Source organism: Limulus polyphemus, unplaced genomic scaffold (genome assembly GCF_000517525.1).
Source record: "Limulus polyphemus unplaced genomic scaffold, Limulus_polyphemus-2.1.2 Scaffold213, whole genome shotgun sequence".
Taxonomy (NCBI): Eukaryota; Metazoa; Arthropoda; class Merostomata; order Xiphosura; family Limulidae; genus Limulus; species Limulus polyphemus.
Genome location: NW_013665823.1, coordinates 754669 through 775225, shown reverse-complemented (window position 1 = coordinate 775225; position 20557 = coordinate 754669). Strand labels below are relative to the sequence as shown.

Sequence of the window (20557 nt, the reverse complement as noted above, 5' to 3'; positions counted from 1 at the left end):
CCGAAACGTCTAGAAGCATAGGCACTTTAAGGAATTTTACAAAATGTGTTCCACACACTGTCCTTGTAAATCGAAACAAGTTTCGATTAACTCAACCTTTTTAAGCTTTAATAGCGCCATAATCAGTCACGTATCTGAAATTAAAAAAAACTGCAAATCACCCATGGTTCCAGACCTATTGTACACCAAGTATTAATTAGCATGCGAAACGTGGTCACTCAATCACTACTCAGCCAATAGATTCAATGAATTCTATTTTGATTTTGGGCAAGATATAATTTATCCCTCATGCCCCCAGGTGGTTCATCAATAAGTGTAATTTAATTAATGTGGAATTTAATCCAGTCAACATGCGTATGTGATATTATACACGTTATTCCTTTTTTACGTAATCCTTATCGAAACATTAAAACAAAGCAAAGAGTCAGTCAATACTGATAAAGAAAACTGTCTCTGTAGCCAGCTGTAGACTAGATTCAACAATCTTCAGGTCTTATCTATTCTGCAGGTTTGATGAGAAATGAAAAAATAAAGTTCCCGTATGTTTTGAGAGAAAGATCTTCTATTAGCGTGGCTTTGAGTAGGTGAAGTTTATCAAGGAGTAGGCGAACTATTTCTTTCGAAAACGTAGATCGTTGTCCACATTTATCATATAATTAGGAATTCGTGATTTATACAGTTAATTGCTCAGCGATGATTTATCCTAGTGTACTTGGTGTTTCAAAAGAAGACTGAGAAAATAATTTATGTGTGATTAATTACATTTGGTGTTCAACAGGACTCTATCAGTTACATTGAGGCATTGTACTTTATTTTCTTAATTACGCTTTACTACTCATCCGAATTTAGGTTTAGATTTAGAAGCTGTATAAAGTTATATCTTTTTAGTTCGTCACAACCTGTAAAAAGCATGGAAAAATAGAAAGACAAGTACACCTTATTAGGTTTATATTAGAACAACCCTACTTATGCTATGCTATGCCTTTCTTAATTGGATATTAGGGTCTGATAGTCCTAGGAAATGATAGATTTACGAGGGATTTTTAGGCCTACATAACGTATACTTCAATTTCTCGGTTAAACGTGTTGAATTAATTTAATTTATTTTTGTATAATGTCTAGATAGACGATGGAAGCTATACATATATTATGGATTATGTACTATCTTCTATTGTGGGATTATCATGTGGGCAGGTCTAAGCAGGTCCATCTATACATTGATTTTGTAATCAATAAAGTGAAAGCGGAATTAGGCTCGTTCTCTTAAGTTAACGAGCATCTCCCTGCCGGCTTAGAGGAACGGCAGTGCTTTTTGTCTGTATCTTATTTGTCTTTGTTTCCGATTTTCTGAATGGTATTGTTTGCTTTAATTCTGGAATTTTCGACTCTATGTTGGATCACCGTTTAGTTCTGTATATAGTGTTTTAGCTCACTATATCGATAGCAGGGTATAAATGTTATATGTGTAGAGTACCAGCTATACTGCTGTACGGTCTAGTTGGTATAATCTTATTCGACACGATTTTCATTTAGAGAGACATAGTCATGTCGTCTGAAATAGTAAATAGAGGTTTAAAATGGCTATTAATTAACAATATTCAAAATACTTTAGTTTTCTTAATGTTTAAAACTATAGTTTTATCTCTTACGACATTTATATGAACGAGACATGTTTCAGATTTCAGACATACAACGTTGACAATCTTCGATTTCTTTGAAATATGACACAAGCGTCTGAGGAGGATCAACCATTTCTTTGTTTCTATCTCTGTCTACCTATTTCATCCCTTTGATATCTTAAATACAGTTAATTATTGTCATGTGATCAACATTAGTAAATATTGTTTGACGAGATATATGGTTCTCTGGTGGAATAGTGTGTGTGTAATAAAAACTTTAATATTTCACACACACACACTGGTATTAACATAAATCTAAACATCGACGTGCTGAAAAAAAACGTCAATACGGAAGCCCAGTTTTTATAATAATACACTGAATAACATAGGGGATTATTCTTCTCTGCTTTGATAGCCGGGAAAAATATCGTATCAATGTTTCCAAATTGTCAAGGCCGTTGCCATGAGTTCAGCAGATCTTTGTAGACGACAATTTTCTTGCAGCACGGCAAAACAAAACACACAAAAAAAACGCTGATTCATCTAGGCCTAATTTACAGACAATGTCTGAAATCTCACAAGCATTCTAGGCAAATTTTATACGTTTATTAATGCATAATGGTGATTTGTCACATTTTGAAAATTAAACAATTTATAAATATTATTTATTTATTATTGATTATTAAAATTTTCAATGGAATGTTAAACTTTAAGGTTTATGTGTAGGCCCGGGGATGTAGGCTAAATATACTATGTGACAGCGCTAATGATTCATGTGTTAGTAAAACTGAAAACAGAAGATGTGGTAGAATAAAACCATTATTGACTGGTGATTTCGGGCAACAGATAATTTGTTACGCTCATAACCAGTCAATAATTGCTCATTATTAGCCTTTAATATTTAACATCAAGGCCCAGGTTGAAGCCTCGTTGCCGCAAAAAACATACACTTTGTGGCTATGGGAGCGTTATGAGACTAGAAATCAATTTCCATTGGCTGTTACAAAATACGTATAAAACTTTATTGACTGTAATTTATCAGAATTATTGAAGTATTACTTCCTGAACTTGTTTTCCACTATTTGTGTGTATCCAATAAAATTATGAAAAGAGCAGTAACTTTCTCTCTCATTAAGAAACAAACACTATTTGTATAAAAAGAAGCCCAAAACAACTAACCTTTGAAGTGCAACTAGTTCAGACACGTTCGACTACAATACACCAATAACTGCGCATCTCAGAAATACTTGTATCTTCTGAGCTTGCTCCTTTTTTCTGCATTGAGCTATCAATTAATTCTCAGGTTAACTGGTGCTCCGTGTTTTTTTAGATATATAGGCACAAATGGTCACATTCATTCTCTAGTTATCGCTGTTTAACGAACGTTTGCTGTCAAATGTGCATCTATAATCATAAATTGGAGCAAATTGTGATTTACTGATTTTACGAAAAAAGCAAATTAATAACCACAACAGCTTTACTGAGATGCTTGCTGGCGTTAAATAAACAATGCACTGCTATATGGTCTTAAAGGAAGGAATATGCCTAATACAAAATAGTACATTAACCACGTCCACTTCTCTCAGCTTATTACATGTTATTCAACAAACTTTTAAGTACTTTTTTGGTGCACATAAACGATGATAATTTGATTTATCATTTAACGTCACTACACAGATCACAAGACCAATGGAACCAAATGCCGCTTTTGCAATTACTTTGACTCCAGTACTCTACATCTAATCAGAAGATGGAACGAACACTTTGTAATACACCGTTGGAGGAACCAGGGGATCGACTTTTAAATGTTAAGTATGCTCACAATTATCTCGAAAGGCTCGGCGAGTTAAGACGAAAATATGGTAAAAATGCCAACAGTGAAACGTGATTTTCATGATATTTGTTAAATATGACTTAGTAAATTAGTAAAAATGCATTACTGTATATTTATCTTTAATCACGTCTGTCTCATAAGAAACATTCTCACCATTAACAAGTCTGAAGCGTGAAATCCCAAATACCACATCAATTAGAAGTGTGTTGTGTTGTAAAGTAGACATTAACAACATAGGTATGCTGAATATATTAGTTATTGGTATTACTACTGTGTATTCATACCAAAATTACTAAGGCTAATGCCACCCAGTAATACAGCGGTATGGTTTCGATACCCATGGTAGGCAGAGCACAGATAGATTATTGTGTATCTTTGTGCTTAACTTCAAACAAACTAACTAAGGCTAATTACCGACGTTCCTAATTTTAAACTATTGACCAGGAGGAGGCCCAGCATGGCCAGGTGGTTAGGGCGCTCGACTCACAATCTGCGGGTCGCGGTTTCGAATCCCCGTCACACCAAACATGCTCGCCCTTTCAGCCGTGGGGGACGTTATAATGTGACGGTCAATCCCTCTACTCGTTGGTAAAAGAGTAGCCCAAGAGTTGGCGGTGGGTCGAGATGACTAGCTGTCTTCCCTCTAGTCTTACACTGCTAAATTAGGGACGGCTAGCGCAAATAGCCCTCGTGTAGCTTTGCGCGTAATTCAAAAACAAACAAACAAACAGTTGACCAGGAGGAAAGTAGGCAGTCAGTAAAACCCTACCCCCCGCTATCCTGCTAAGGGATTGACTGCCATTCTCATAACGCCCCACTGCTTAAAGTGCGGCCCGACTCGCAAACTCTAACACAGACCCAACCCGTGCTTGAAAAGATTACCTGCACCTTTCAATAATTTTATCCATGATGATTTACTCACAGTTAGCTTTTTATCACACTATCAGATTTCATAACATAAACTCGATTTTAGTCTTACATTTTCACATATCATTACAAACCGCTAAGTATTACAGACTAGGACAGCAATTTTGTTTTATCAATTTTCTCTTAAATTCTTAAATTACCCATTTTAAACCATAGAATTATGACATATTTTGATTTTATTTTTCCTCTTTCCCTGGTGTTGATAAATTATGAATTAATTGCAAGGAAATTTTATCTTAAAAGAAAACGCAATAATCGAACTTCTGTACTAAATGTTGGAGATTTTGCTCTGCTTCTGTTGCCGAATCACTAACGTAAACCTTAATAAACGCTATTCATCATGAACCACGATAGTAGATCATAATAGGGATCGCACAGGAATTTGCTCAAAACTCTAATAGAACATTTGGGAAAATACCACATTAAAAAACAGACTTATTTTTAAAAACACCACTCAAAACCTTCCTTTTCAATAATTAAGACCACCCAAACATTGATAATAAGCAAACTACGTTATTTCATGATGTACATAAAATCAAAGTTTGCCCATTTGTTCATATTATTATTATTATTTATATTATTGTTTCACAAGCCTACAGCCAAATCGGCTGGAGATTTTGTACCAAAACCTAAACAGATATACTATATGAAGCGCTGCGAACGTCCATGACCTATCTAAAAGTTGATCATTTTTCATTGAAAGTTGATTTATGTGGTTATAAAATGTTCTTATACTAGACACGTGGTTACACGAAACCTCAAGCACAAAGCCACCTGGCTCAGTAAATAATTACTTTAAAAGACACGAAGCTCTTTTTAAAGCGATATTTTAGAAGTATTTGTTTTATTTGAAAAAGATGCTTTTCTACTGGTAAAATTTTTTACGCGCTTAGTGGAGATTGTGTCTTACTCTAAGCATATACTTGCCCATTGCTGTGCATTAAAAAAGCCAACATACAAGATAATTAAACAATTGAGAATTTCTCATTTACAAATAGGGATTGCAAAAACGTAAGCAAACAAATCTAGAGACCTACTGCTGACAGTTTGCTCAAGCTACGAATCCCTATTATGACTCCACTATAAGATTATTACAAGTGATATCTACTGTAGTGTGGGATCGCATAATAATTTTGTAAAAAAACTGAGATAGCGTTCTTAAACTTAATTGGACCTCCTTAATTTTGTTCTGCTGCAAAATTTTCTAAGGCCTTCACTTTCTGCCATAAAAAAATCCTGTGTTTTCCTATCGTGGGCGTTAGTTGGAAACTACAACTCGAGCATTTTCTACTGCATTAATTGAAAATTGCCACATGAAAGGATCTCGATTTTGCTGTTGAATATCGTTACTCGAGTTTGCTGTCTCTGCGTGGATTTCCGCGACTACATTTCAGCAAATTTTTAACATTGGTTGATTAGCATAGCAGATTTTCCTACTTTGACGGCTGTAGTAGTTCTTTCTACACTTAGTTGAAATCGTGAGTGCGTATTCAGTGTTTATTACCACTCCATATAGCACTATTTCATACAACTATTGCTATTTTTAAATAGCTGGTGTTGTAAATGTTGTCGATAATTGGCGATCTACGCTAACTGTGTCGCTGTTTTCTAATTTGCTAGCATTATTGTGTTGTTGCAAACACTTGTGCACAGCAGGCTGTTGAAGAACATGCATACTAACCTAACCATGTTAACGAGTCTGTTTACATTGCATTAATCTGTGTTTTGTTATCTTAGAAGAAATGTTATTGCGTTCTGATGAGATTACTTTGTTGCTGCTCGTCTTTTGTTACATTAATTACACTGTAACAATGGTGGAAGCCAGTCATTAAATCTGTGATGATACAATTTTTCCGTTCAATATGGTTCTTTGAGAACAACTTTATATTTTGTTTGTTGTAGTTGCATACCAGAACATGTGTTTATTCTTTGTTGTACATTTGCTATTTATTTTGAATATTCGGTGTGGTGGATGGGTGGAAAAGAAGCTTATGTAGCAGTAAGCTATTGAAAAACATATAACATTCAACTGAACGCACATGCACGTATGTAGCTTAAAATGTATTCTCAATAAATGGACATAAAAAGAATTAAGAAACAAGATTAGTAAAAAATTTTAATTTAAAAAGGGGCAATAGGAATCATCAAATAAAGTACAGAAATAAGTTGAATAAAAATGTAAATATACTATTTTCAAGCCCACAACTAGGAACCCTAAGAAAATGAGCAAACAAGGCCAGAAATAGTGCTATATTACTTTCTCTCGCTACAAATCCCTATTTTGACAATTTATACTAACCTTATAACACATCCTTTGATTAAATGCTTTTTTCTCATTCTTTTTTTTAGAGTAACACTGAGTGTATTGAAGGTATTACCCTATGGATCGGCAAAAATGTTGTGCATATATTTTAATTTTTCCATATACATCCATCAAGCTACCCTTCCCCTGATAAATAGTACAAAATTAGATATGGCTATACCTGAATACTAGAGATCCCTGACCTCGACATTTAGCCCACATGCACATAAGGTGATGTTTAGGTTGAAAACTCCAGTTCCACTTCTTGTAAATACAAAATAAATTAATCATTTTAGTCGGTCAAGAGTATTTTGTGTATGTTTTGTTTAAGTGCAAAGCTACACAATTGACAGTCTAAGCTGTATCCGCTTCGGGGATCAGAGCCTGAATTTTAGCTTACCACAAAGCCACCAGGGGAAGAGGGCGTAAGGAGTTAATATTATATAAAAAACGCCATGGTATAGAAAAATAAGCTATTATTAGTCACAGACACTTTATGAGAATAACTTAGAATGTTTCTTGTATATTCATTTCTTTTACTTGGTTGACGTTTGTAAAACAAGCATAACTAAAATATTTACCAAAAATCAGTGGTGTCCAATTAAAGACGAATAGAACTTACGGGATTTCCTTATAAAAAAAACTTAGTTTTACAGATAAATGTAAATCATCTCATTGTTTTACGCTAATAATCTATAAATATTAACTTGTATACTTGTTGGTGTTGAAAGTTATTCCTGTAGATATTTTTGTCGCATGAATTGCCATTATACAGAAGGTTGAATACGTTATATTCAAACGATTTTGAAAATGCAAATCAAGAAGTCAACAGACAATTATATTTGATATAAAGTCTCGGTGGAACGGAATGTATCAAAACAATATTTTACAGTGACGTTTAGTACGTAGGTGGTGTGATACCACCAGAAATGTATTGCTTTTGGAAAGGGTATGTAACAGCCCTTTCTAACGTATATATTTATACATTCAGATCATAAAGATGTGATCAGATTATGGATTTAGACTTTTCAAGACGGGGATATCTCTTGAACTTAAAAGTATTACAAACAAAGGCACCAGGATCATCCATATAGAGGCCTGCAACAAGTCGTATCCAATTTGTTATAAGCAAATTTCAGCGTCTTCTAACAGGTTGGAATCCACGAACACTAAGGTAAGCGAAAATAGCCGTCGATGTGTTTGTTTGTGTGTTTGTTATTAAGCATAAAGCTACACAATGACCTATCTGTCGGGTATCGAAAATCAGTTTTAGCGTTGTGAGCTTACAGACTTACCGCTGAGCCACTGAGGGGCCGCCGTCGATGTATAGCAAACAGTAGTCTGTTACATATTCAAGAATGATCTTCGTATGCAAAAGCGACACAAGCACGTATACACAAGCTGCTTCCACGACGTATCAGTTCAAACGGCACCTAAGAATGAAACGGGTTTACATGCCATTTCATAAAATGACATGGTGGTCAAGTCATATGAATTTCTGTTCGATCGGATTATTGAAGGAGATCTGAGAAATTGTCGTCCTCGTATAACTAGATGTATTGTGGAAAGATTACAGAGAGAAGAGGTGTGCCATGGATATGGCAGTGTCACTACGGAGTCTTTTGCAATGGGGAAAAAAAACTAAACGTTGCAGGAATTTTGTTTGAAGGAAAATAAAATAACGTGATAGTTGTCCTCTTCCCAACAGGGGTGATCAGGAACAATCGTTCCCCTTCAACCCCGCGCGTGATTTTTTTTTTTTAATTGTGATTGTTTTTCCTTACGTGGATATATTTCTTACAATCGTGTTAATTAGCATTGCAATGGAAACTACTCTGCAGTGCTATTGTCAAGAAACGCGGTCGTCAGATAGAGCATGACTGGGCGTGGCGACATGATGAGACCCTATAATCGTTTTAATATGACCTACTCAACCTCTATAGACATATATACCAAACACAAGCAAGTAAAGTACTTGAAATTTTTATGATCGAAGAAGCTACACAAGCACATGACTTACATTTACTCCAAATAAGAGACTGTATTTAAGTTGTTATCTGCTTTAAATACAATATTATTATCCAAAATAGCTCTAAACAATTCTTATTGACGTTTCACGTTTTTGGTGTTGTACGACAGTTTAATCTCATATTATGAAAACTACTGACTCAATTCTTTATTGTGTGTAATTATGGCCATTATTGTCCGATATCTCAATTTTCGTTTGAGAAAGCTTTAGCAAAAGACAGCAATGTCCATCTTAAACAACACGTCGTGATAACATTTTCAAAAAGATTGGCCTCTAAGACCATATGCCTGGCAAGACCTGGTGGTTAGGGCGCTTGACTCGCAATCAATTATCAACCCCATTACTCGTTGATAAAAAATAGTCCAAGAGTTGGCGGTGGATGGTGTTGACTAGCTACCTTCCATTTATTCTATTACTACTACATTAAGGACTGCAAGCACATATAGCCATTGAGATAGCTTTGCACGAAATTCAAAACAAATCAAACCAATCTAAAACCATACTTAAACAAATGAAATGTACCAACGCTCATGAACGCACAGCCAAGTGATTTCACATTTGCATCGAGCAAAAGGATGACACGAACACTATTTCATTGACCATGATTCGTAGAAAAGTATAACTTGATGCTTTACCTTAATGTATTCATATCTACTTGGCATCCTCGTTATCTAGTTTAGGATCTTCTTCTTGCATAATTTATCCCGTTGCGTCATCCTGAAAGTAGCTCCTTTGTTTCATTGTGCACTTTGTGAAGATATTTCTCCTTATATGAAATTCTTACACCAACCATATAACCCGGATGAAAAGCTTTCTTTACAATCCTCATACCATGTTGTTGTTGAGCAAAATGCTACACAATAGTCTGTCTGTGCTCTCCCCACGGGTATCGAAACCCGAGTTTTAGCGTTATAAGCCGTCAGACTTTCCGCTGATACACCGGGCGCATCATTAGGTAAATACGAGAAGATAACGTGGAAGCTTTATACGCTGCGAAAAATAAGAGTAAGCAACGGTGTGTATATGTTAGGGAGACTAGTTACGCCTACTTTAGTACGTTCTATCCCTGTCATGATTAGGTTCTCACTCCATCAAACTTGTCTGACAGAAAATTTCGGAAAGAAACAATTAACCCTCAGCGGGATATATAGATTATTTTTCCTCTCGGTTTCTGTAACCCACTTTATTTTTATTTTACTTTGTCTATTCTTTTCAACTTCAAGATTCATATAATTTGTGTTTTTTTTATCAGTTATGATTAGATCTGAATGTAAGTGTAAAAATCATTAAACTATTAATAGAAAACAAAGGAACACAGGAGATAATGTAGATTGTGACTTAAAAGAAAACCTGTTATTTCTTTTACTTTACTTTTTAAGTTATAAACTTAAAACTTAATTTATTAGTAAATTGAGTCTGATTAAGTACTAGAGAGATAGTATTTTTCAGTAAAAATAATATAACCGAACCAGATTCTGGGTGTTATAAATGAGGCCACTTCTTAGATATCCACTGTTTTTGCTATTTTGTAGATCGTATGGTACTTACTGTGGCATATTGGATACTATCCCTACATACACCCCCCCAAAAAAACAACAACAAAAAAACACCACCAACAACACTAAACTCTAGACAATGTCTATTTGCCAAGGTGAACATTTATAACTTTATAAGTGAAACAAATCGAAACCAGAGCCTTTGAATTGCTGAAACTGTTAGATATAAGATGAAGATTCAGAAAATATCATCAATTTCTATAAATCCACTCAAGAAAAATAAGAATAGCGGCAGCCTCTAGGGATGTGTTACAGACAAAATCATGCGGATTGGTTTAGAAGAGGTAGATTCTGCTACGTAATATTCTATACTGCTTATTGTAATAGTATCAATTGAAAAGAATCATTTATGTGAACTTTATATCGTGAAAAATTTGTAAAATCAGATAGTTAAATAAAAAACAACAGTTCGTGATAGCACACAATCAACTGATGGAAGTTTAGGGATAAAAATCAACGACTCGTTAGTTCAAACAATGTTCCTACAAACATTGTGGGTGATTCGTGATAAGCTATACATCTGTTCTTTTCTTCAACGGTCAAGGCTGTGTAGAATAAAGTTTTGAACTTTACTTACTTTTTAATTTATAAACTTACTTTTAATTTATAAACGCCATGAGTAGAAGCACGTGCCTTTACTATAAGGGCGAGTTTAAACAACTGCTTGAAGTTTAAGAATAAAATCATATAAGCCAGAATAAATAACAATATAAACCGGAGAAGAGACAAAGTATTAGATTTGTAAAGAAATGAGAGTCTAAGGCTGTTGTTTCTGATTATCGTGAATATCAGAATATCATGGGCGAACATGATTAGTGTTTCTTTTATTAAGCCTATCTTTAACATGAGCGTTGTAATTTGCTTTATCCTAGGATATCTTTTAAATTTAGTTTCCTATCGATCTTCTGAAAAATACCGTCTGTGCTACAATTGACATAATGAGTCTACATTATTTATGGAATAAAATTACCCGTGTGTAAGTATTCAACTAAAATGTCTGTTATATTTTTTGTGAAAACAATAATGTCGTTGTGTATTATTGTTGTAATTTATTTTCTGTAAAAGGAGAAAGTAACATGTAAGAAAAAAGGTCTACTGGTTCTCCTATTCAATAAACAAGGTCCTACTTTAGTCAAAACCACAACGATCTATCACCTAAACGTTTATAATGTGCAGTTTCGTTATTATACCGATTTACTGAAACTGCTTGTTTTGTCGCACGAAAGAAAAGACGGGAAAACTGTATACTACACAGTAGTTTGCTTCCCAGCAGTGTGTTAGAACGCTGAAGGTAAATGTTCTACATATATTCACATATGCATATCTGAAAATCAAAAATAAAGCACCAGTCATAAGTTTAAATTAAACATAACACAGAAGACTAGTTTTGTTATCGTAACAATATGTGATTATAACATAAAAACCTCCCCCTTTGATGTATGTTTTCGGTTATAACATAAAAACCTTCCAGATGTTGTATGCTTTCATAACAATATTTAGTTACAACATAAAAACATTTTCCTTTGTTGTATGTTTTACATATTGTTACGAAAACATACAACAAAGGAAAATGTTTTTATGTTGTAACTAAATATTGTTATGAAAGCATACAACATCTGGAAGGTTTTTATGTTATAGTCACATATTGTTATGGAAACATACAACAAAGGAGAAGGTGTTTATGGTATAATCACATATTGTTTTGTAATTATAATGCAAACAATTATTTACTTCATAAACATTTTCATGATATACGTACACTTCAACTACTGGATACTATTAAACTATCTTAATAAATAATTGCTCATCAAGTGTTGACCAACATTAAAAAATTTGAAATGAGTAGCTTGATCTATTAACGTTTTTATAATATTCCATTTATTTTTATTACCATGTTAAAATTCTGATACCTTTGTTTCAGTTGGATAAAATGTAGTAAGTGACGAGGAAACTTTCAACATCATTTAAAGATAGTTTCAGCATGACTAAAACAACAACAACAACAACAGAAAAACTAGAGGGAATTCAGTAGAGCGCATACCTCCGCTATGCAGCGTTGATCATATTCGCTCTCAAAAAATACAAAAACGTGTCCGTATGTCAGTCGTTATCAATGGAAATTGATCGTTTTTGGCAGAACAATAAAGACTAATATTCTACATATGTTCACCAGGTTTTATAAAATCTAATAATTTTTGACCGAGTTATAGAGTAAAATTGTGTGAAAAATCGTCCTCATGTTAACAGATAGAGATATTGTTTGATTTTCGTGACCTTGTTATGACCTTGACCTTTGAACTTACAAAAACAAACTACTTCTAAGTTGTGTCATAGTCTAAATGTATACCAACTTTCGTCCAAATACATTCAGCCGTTTTTGAGAAATCTTGCTGACAAACACACACACACACACATAGGTGAAAACATAACCTCTGCCACCTCAGTGGCGGAGGTAATGAGAAATTCAAAACATATATGAAGTTACAATCAGCAGTAGAACTGTTCGAAGGCAGTTGCAAGCAATTAATCTATATAGACAAAATGCAGCTAAAAAAATACGAATATTTCACCTGAGAATATAGTCGTGTATATAAACTTTGCAAACAATCAGAAAAATTGGAAAAACAAATGGAGAAATGTGTTAACAATTAACAAAATAATAATTGGAATATTTTTAAACTAAAAAAGATCAGGAAACGTTTGAGTAAGAGCGTGAAAAGAAAACAATAAAAAATATTGATGAGTCTTTCTTTAACGGTATGGAGGTATTCCTCTATCACAAAAGTAGGAGTATGAAAAGTCATCGGGGGTCATAACGTACTGGTTCAACGCGTAGCCGAACTTTCGAAAGAGTCCTGATCTCCTCACTGAGTAAGTATAAAGGTTAATATAGTCATACCTATATATTAAATAATATGCTTTAAAATATTAGATCTAGCAAGAATTACGACAGTTTTATTGGCAATTCGAGAATGAGTTGAATCAATACGTTATAACCCTGTTAGCTATCTTTCTGAAGTACCATAACGTGTTGATCCAAAGCTTGGTCTAAAATTTTGCCAATATGTTGAGTCATTACGTTATGACCCTATTGGATACCAATGTACAGCACCATAACGCGTTTCAGAGAAGCCATGTTTTTGAAAACTACGTTATCATTGGCTTGTTGAAGACATTATACATATGAGTTGAATTAATTATTAATTAGTTATTATCCCGATTGCTTGCCATATGGAAGATGTTGTTAAGCTGTTTTTGGTGTTGTTTGTATAAGACAAAGGCTGTCTGCTGTGTCCATTGTGAGGAATCGAATCACGGATTTTAGCGTTGTAAGTCCGTAAACTTAACACTGTCCCACCGAGGAACATGTTGTAAGCAATTTGCTATTATGAAAAATGAGAAATATCACACATTGTGATTCGTCAAACAATACCCAATAGACAACGTTTGGTTGGCCCTGGCTCGAAATTGAGCCGGATAATAATTCAGAACAAACAGCTTTGCTGAATATAAGTATATGGAGGAAAGTTGAGAGCCGGTGATACAAAAACTAAGACATAGCCAGTTACTTATTTGTAGCACCATATAAGGTTGTAAAATAGAAGACAATCTAAACTGCCAAAACTTCACAGGAAAATGAAAGGAAGTATCTCGATAGTTTGAAAAAGCAAGTAGCATCCCTGCCTGATCGATGTCGTCATATACATAAGGTTAAAGGAAGAACTATTAAATTGTTACTATTCGACGTTTTATATTCCAAAATGAGCATCTTATGCTTACAATTATAATACTGAATATAAATATAGCATCTAAACAGTTATATTTTGCAAAATGAGGCCGGCAGTGGCTAAGTTGTTAGCACGTCGGGCTACTGATAGCAGAGTCCGGTGTTCGAGACGTGATGCCGCTGAATACGCTCTACACTTTCAGTTGTGAGAAGCGTTATAAAAGTAACTGTTAATTCAGTTATGCTGTACAAAGAGCCATACAAAGCCTCTTTGGCGATGAGTGTTGCTAGCAAGCTGCTTTCTCTCTGAATGATATGGTACTGTGACCTGACCTTTTAGCCAATATGTGCATAAGGTGTGTTCATATTAAAAGATTAATTTGCAGTTCTTTTGCATAATCATTTACATGACGAACTCAGGATGACGCAAGGGTATACGTCGAAACATGTTGAGTGTGTATGAGATTAATTTCCAGTTTCATCGGTTTTTTTTCCCACTTTTTATACTGTACAGTAAATTATTATTTTAGTAACTTGGAGACTGAAACCAATCTTATTTTTATAGAATTGTGTATAAAATAATCGTTGTTTTTTGTTGTTTTTTTTTAAGTTTTAGTTTTTAAGATTGAACATTACGCACGTTCCCAAAAAATATTCTAATCTGTTTGAAATATCCCGCCTCTTGTTGTTTGAATTAATCAAGATTTCCAAAACCAGAAATAATTTTACACGATGTAATAAATGATGATATAATGAAAATAACGTAGTGTTGTCACTTGTTTTTGTTAAAAAGATACATTGATTTAACACATAGTTAAGACTTAAAGCACAAAACAGTTAATGATAAGACATATATTTGTACACTTTGCTCAAGCTGACTTCTCAGTAAAAAAAAAAAATTTGCTTGATACCATAATAACAGCATGTACAGAACAGCAAAATGTTTTATATTAAAAACGTGTAATAATATATTTATGAAGACTTTTATGGTATTGGATTTATGGTGCGTGGTTATTTTTTGCTATATACATTCAAATGTTAACGTAAAATAACTGCTATCAACAAAATATTTGAACTTCTGAAATTCAATGGTCTTTCTTTTGAAAGCATTCGAGCAGTAATAGCACTTACCGAGTATGTTTTTAAATCAATCGCATATAAATTTCTCACCTTTATAATTTTATAATTCATTAATTGTTGAAATTCATAGCTTACAGAGCAGTGCAACTTTTTAAACAAGATACGCATAACGTTTGTATTCTACAAACATTACACCGGACAAAATGCGGCTGAGTTGTAGAAGTTTAATTTTATGTGATATGAAAGATGTCATTTCGCACTCTTCCCATACTGATATAAAGTATGTTTCACCGAATTTTATCGATTTCAAGTTTTTAAGAAACCCAGTTCTAACTTAAGAATGAACAAACAAGTGAAGTTTAGACACATCTTAATGGGTCAGGGGGTCTAGCGGTTAGCATGTGGGGTCACAGTTCGAAAAGTCCGGGATGCGAGACGTGATGTTGTTGAACACGCTACGCATTTTCCAATTTTGGACGCATTATAAATGTAACGGTTAATCTCGTTATTCGTTTCAAAGATCTGGACAAAATTTGTGTGGCTTTGGGTGTTGTAGGCTGTTCAGTAATTCAAAATTAGGAACGGCTAAACCCGAACCCTACGAATCTCTGTCTTGGTGACGTGGAAATAAGTTTCGTTCAGATTATAAATTCTAATTCCAATTATTTTTTGTAAAAGAGAAATTCAACCATATAAGTACTCTTTATCACTTTATCCCAGTCTTTGTTATCCATTACTAATAAAAATTCCCCCAATGGGACAGCGATAAATTTACGGGCTGCGCTAAAATACGGGGTTCGAGTTCCAGTGGCGGAAAGAGTGCAGATACCCTATTGTGTAGCCTTTCACAAATAAAACAACAACTTGTAATAAGAAAATGCAAAAAGTATAGATCAAAGCATGATGCCTTTCCAAATCTTTAAAGTCGGAGACTACACAAAGGACGCCCCCCCCTCCCCAAAAAAATGGTTCAGTGGTAAATCTAAAAGCTTTTAACGCTAAAATCAGGGTTTTGATACGCGTGCTGGGCACAGGATAGATAACCCATTGTATAGCTTTATGCTTAACAACAAACAAACAAATACAGAGGACGGGTTAACCGAAATGGAAAGCTATTTTATTTATTACATATTAAATATTACTTAATGACTATCCAGTTTATTAAGACATTTAGTTTTCAGGCCTCAAACATCTCCTATCTACACTCAAGTTTAAATGTTTTTTTTTGTTTGTTTGTTATAGCACAAAATCGAAAATGGGCTACCTGCGCTCTGTGAACCAGAGGAGTCGAACCCCAGTTTTCACCGTTGTAAGCCTGTAAACTTTACGTTGACCCACCGGAATAAAATTACGTACGTAGGTGATATGTATATATTCTTTCTCTGCATCAAAACAATAATATTTTTGATCAAAACTAATAACGCTATCAAACATATATATAAAACGTATTTGTTCACATAGATCATATATTCTTTAACAAATGTAGTTTGATCCTTCTCAGTTCAATTAGTTTCATGTTAGACAACGTTAGCTATCGATGATTTGGTTGTTCCACACCAGACAGTAAAACATACGCTATAGTTATATAACAAACGGTGCGCACCATAGTAACAGGATACTAATAGAACAATTTTTCTTTCCATTTTAGCATTTTCCTTATTGTATCTATGGATCTATCTGTAAATTTTACCTGCTCAAAATTGTAAAAGTTGTACATGTTTTGTATTTTTGTTTTAAACGTTTTCAGAGTTCGAGCACGAGTAATCATGTAATTTAATCTCTCACTTATATAATTTTCGTCCATTGAATTCACGTTGTACAGCTGCAAGTGCGTGTTGAAACCATTGATCAAGTTTATTTGTTTTTTCTAAATTTTCTAAACTTACACGTGACTGTTTCTATCAAAATCATATAGTTTACTAAAATCATTTTTGGGTGATTTAACTACTTGGATGAATTTTTTAGTTCATTGTAATCAACGTAACACTTACTGTTGCATATAAAACAACTATATCGGAAACAAATTTCGACAAATTGGTGGCTTTAATAATATCAAATGAAACCTAAAAACAAGTTAACAAAGAAACACACACCGTTGCCGAGGCTAATAGATGTGGTGTATTTCGTAGCTAAGTATACTAGAGCACACATCCTTACATATACTCAATATAACCTTTTGGTTTTTGTACACCTTGAATGATAATAATCGAATTTAATATTCCCTCAGCAACATATTTATTTTTTACTTTATCGTAGAACATTATTTAATTTCAAAATCTATGGGAGACAATTATTCTTAGAGTTTTATAGATAATTTTCTAAATGAATCAATTGAAATATTAGGTGATTGTGGTTATTTTGATTTGTTTTACATCTTAGTGTTGCTGACCGCACCTAGCAATAAGATGATTAAGCATTGACAACGCTCAAAATGCTATATGTTGCTGATTTGGCATTTTTGCTACTAATTTTTAGCAGTGTGCAGTTTCTTTACATTACCAAAACTAGTTTAGCAAATTATGCCTAGTTATGATGAAAACGAAAATTAAATTTTTAGTTTAATATATTCGTGAAATATTATATCTTGGGTAATCATTAGTATTATCGTGTAGTTAAAAGCTAATCTAAACAATAATGACGGATAAAATGAAAAATACAATCATGCTCCAAACTTTTAAAACTAGCAGTTTTATAACTTGACATTGTTACTTAACCCTCAATTTACCAATTTTTGTTTATACCGTTCAATACCAGGGGGATCCACATATCGAGTAATTTTAAGTTATTAGCTGTTATATACACTCATTGTAAAATAAAACTGATGTGAAATCACTCATTTTCTATGTAGATTGTCTGTAGGGAATTCAGCAGTAATTAATGGGATTAATTGCAATATTAAAGATATTATATGTTATTAAGAACCCTGTAATTAACAAAGTCAGGATCCCATAAACAATGTGGGGCGTAAATAGTTTAGAAAAATCTTCTTGAAAATCTGATGGAACCTATCTATAATTCCAGGGTTAAATAAATTTTGTTCAGCAAAAGGGAGAATATAAAACTTTGTTAGTAAACTTTGGAATAATATCTGTTCATTTATAGTTAAGCACAAAGCTACACAATAGGCTATCTATAGTGTGCCTACCACGGGTATCGAAACCCGATTTCTAGCGTTATAAGCCCGCAGACTTACCGCTGTGCCACTAAATACTGAGAATGTTAACCCCAGTATCAAGCAAAAATTATTTTATAGGTCTGCTATATCTTATTGAAAATAAACCTTAGTGTACTTTCAAAGCGTATCATTCATGTTTCCTATATGTATTTACAAACAGTATACGAACGTTCCAAAAAGTCAATGAGTACAACCAAATAGTACAAGTTCAGTCATAAAACATTTTTTGTGGGATATATAGCTCAACATATATTTAGTATGTGTATATATATATATATGTGTGTGTGTGTGTGTGTGTGTGTGTGTCTGTGTGTGTTGAGCTATATATCCCATATATTTAATATGTATATATATATATATATATCTATGTTGAGCTATATATCAAGCATATTTATTATATATATATATATACATATCTTGAGCTATATATCCCACATATTTATCATGTATACATATATATATATATATATATATCTTGAGCTATATACCCCACATAAAAATGCTTTATGATTGAACTTGTCTTATTTGGTTGTACTCATCGACTTTTTGTAACGTTTATATTCTGTTTGTAAAAATCTTTATTTAAAACAATGCCTTCTCCCAAGTTTGGTAACAAAATGTAAGGTATTTTAGTCCTTCTCTTTCTACACATACTTTTGACGTAATTTGTGTTTATTAATAGTTGCTTCAAGTAGGAAGTAAATAAAAGCTGATTATTTAATAACTTTTCTAATTATATTCATATTTCATAATTCGCTGAAACATATTTCCCTGAAAACATTGCCTAACACTAATAAGCACTAGAATGATTTCAAATAACACCAAATTTCAAACCCAATTACTTTATATTTCTGGTCTTGTGAGTATTATGTTGACACACATACTTGTTGTTGTTCTTTTAGTTTCTCTAACCTTAGTATTCTTTATATTTTAGTGAACTTTTGCAGTACTTATATGTTTGAAAACCATTCAAACAAGTGGGTTATAAGTAAATGTATAAAAGTTAGAATTAAAAAAAAATTAACTCTTACACATTCAATCTTATAGATCATCGCAGTCTTCCGCGCGGCTCTTCTCTTGATGTAGAAATGACTGAAGACTTAACGGGAGTTCGATTTCCGCGCTTGACCTGATGATACCGTCTTTCACTCTTCCAGCCACAGAGACAAACTACTGGTTGCACCATCTATCTATACATCGCGGTTTTCAACCTACAGAAGCGGAATCAGTAGTGACCCCTAGCGTGACAAAACAGTCAAGAAACTGCCTGCGTTTGTAGTCAGTGATATTCTACAAAACTATATACTTACATAGAGTCAACCTCGAGGGAGCTACATGGTGAGGATAATGAATATATAATAACTACTACTTACCATACTAGTATTGCATCATTGATTTCGTGTATTATTCGTACACTCATTTTCAAATTCTGATTTTGTTGAAACAAAAAAAAACAGAACACGTATTCTTTTTACTTATTTATACACCTTATAACAGTCGTTAGTTCGTTTTTTTAGTTTCTTTACTTAGGATACGGTGCTGATAGAACTTGCCCATTTAGGTAAATTAGCGTGAGGAAATATCGATAAAATTGCTTCATTTCTCACTCCCTCTTACGAGAATATTCAATCCGGAAATTAATTAACATAAAGATAGCAAGGCAGTTGTTTATCAACAGTCCTTGAGACAAACAGTCACTGCAGCTGGGCCTTTTTTTTTAACAGCCACTGGAGGGTAATATTTTTCTGTGTTATATTCACTTTCTGTCAGTACACTGTTTGATTTCTCGTGTTCACGAAATAACTTCATATTATTTTTAGTTAATTATTTATCCAAGTTTACCATGTCAAACATCACTTTATTCAGCATAAATGAAATAAACTGTTACTTATTACACTTTCGAATGGTCTGAAATGATAATTTAAATTTAGTAGTTAAATAAATGCCGACATATCTCCAATTTATGATATTTGCCAAAAAGATTGATACACACAGTTTTCTTTTTTTTTTAATATACATATTTTTTAATACACAAACAATAATACAATTTACAATAACAGTTATTACAAACAACGATTTATATACAAACGTTTTACAAACTTACAAGAAATACAAAGTCTTCTTTCTAGTCTGGAACGTCCTCGATATCTTATCGAGGGATCACGTTGAGCGAGTCAATTTTGAGTTGGCGAAGACACAATTCATTTAACAGGGAGTTAGCTAGCTCTGTGGTCTTCACTGATTACACGGCGATTACAGGTCGAGTTTCTTTTACCACTGAAGTTATATAATATTTTCATAAAAGTAC

The 20557-nt window shown here is 33.4% G+C and overlaps 1 protein-coding gene across 1 annotated transcript in view; it reads right to left on the bottom strand.

Annotated features, from left to right (window-relative positions):
• Window positions 1-19384, bottom strand: part of LOC106478462 (diuretic hormone receptor-like) — a gene marked incomplete at its 3' end in the record, with an annotated part of 92979 nt that extends 73595 nt beyond the window's left edge. Inside the window, exon 1 of the mRNA XM_013939007.2 lies at window positions 19281-19384. The remainder of the gene's footprint in view (window positions 1-19280) is intronic.
• Window positions 19385-20557: the final 1173 nt, after the last annotated feature.